We start from the raw sequence: 1,610 nt of genomic DNA on the forward strand, positions 1-1,610 counted from the left end.
TAACACACACACTAACACACACACAAACACACACACTAACACACACACAAACACACACACAAACAAACACACTAACACACACACACACACACAAACAAACATACACACTAACACACACAAACAAACACACATTGCAGTCCCCAGAAGGCGTACCCACTGACCGGAACAAGCTGACCGGCCGGCGTCATTGTCCAGACGTGTTCATCAAGCCAACAGCATGTGGCGTCATCGGTTGGTCAAAGAGTAGGCCACTTTCTCAACAAATCGCGTTAGGTTTTGAACGGTACAGTTTTCTGAAACAGTGATTGTGTTTATAAGTTGGGCAGCTTCTCAAATTGTGCTTATCAAAGAACAGGGCAATTTTTTTTTCAAATCGTGTTTGGTGTTGAGTGGCATAGTTTTGAAACCTTGATGGTTGAAGAGTTTCCCAGTTTCTCAAACTGTGCTTGTTAAAACGTTGGAGTTTCTCAAATCGTTTCTCTTCGAGAGTTGGACAGTTTTCTCAAATGGTTTTTGTTAAAGAGTTGGACAGTTTCTCGGATTCTGTTGTAAATAGTCGGACAGTTTCTTGAATAGTTTTTCTTCGAGAGTTGGACAGTTTCTTGGATCGTTTTTCTTCGAGAGTCGGACAGTTTCTTGGTTCGTTTTTCTTCGAGAGTTGGACAGTTTCTCAAATCGCGTTTGTTAAAGAGTTTCTCTCTCTCTCTCTCTCTCTCTCTCTCTCTCTCTCTCTCTCTCTCTCTCTCTCTCTCTCTCTCTGTATACATGTATACTTTCTTTTTTTCTCTTCAACGCTCTTTCCTCCTCCCCGTCTATTTTCTGAATCCAAGTACATGTACTTTTTCCCTTTTTCGTACCATTATTCTTTGCTTCATGTTTTTCTATCCCTTTCTGATGATGATGATTTTTTTCTTCTTTTTCATTAGTTTATAGTTGTTTTCCCCATTCATTTACAAACCGATGTTTTTTCACATGTCTTTCTCTACCCCTTGACCCAAGACCTGTCAGCAACTTTATTACTGTATTGTAACTTACAGCAGTGAGTTGTTGCATTGCCTGGTCCCCACATGACGTGTACATAAACGGAGCTTGCTTTGAGATGACCCACGGCAGGTGAAAACAGTAGGTAGGCGAAGTAAACCGCCTTTTATTTCGCAGTTGTTGCTTGGTTTGCATTTATTTTCATCTGTGATTCAGGATAAACATAATTATTTCCCCCCTTTGTTGTGACTGTAGGCGGCTTCAAGATATCGTTATTATAATATTATTGTTATGCTCTTGAATTCTTGCACCTTTGCTGGAAAGTCCATTAAATTGACAAGCTGAAGACGAATGGATTACACACTTATAGCCGAGACACTGCACTAGACTGGCAGTAGCGTTTGTTTTTTGTCTTATCTTAATAGATGTATGATACAGTCAGTCAATGTTTTGTCTTCAATTTTTCTTTTATTAAATTTTATTTTTATTTATCCTGTTCGTCATTTTTCAACAGTTTCGTTTTTCAATTGTGCTTAGTAACAACAGTGGTTGTCTTTGTGTGTGTGTGTGTGTGTGTGTGTGTGTGTGTGTGTGTGTGTGTGTGTGTGTGTGTGTGTGTGTGTGTGTGT

Source organism: Aplysia californica, unplaced genomic scaffold (assembly GCF_000002075.1).
Source record: "Aplysia californica isolate F4 #8 unplaced genomic scaffold, AplCal3.0 scaffold01380, whole genome shotgun sequence".
Lineage (NCBI taxonomy): Eukaryota > Metazoa > Mollusca > Gastropoda > Aplysiida > Aplysiidae > Aplysia > Aplysia californica.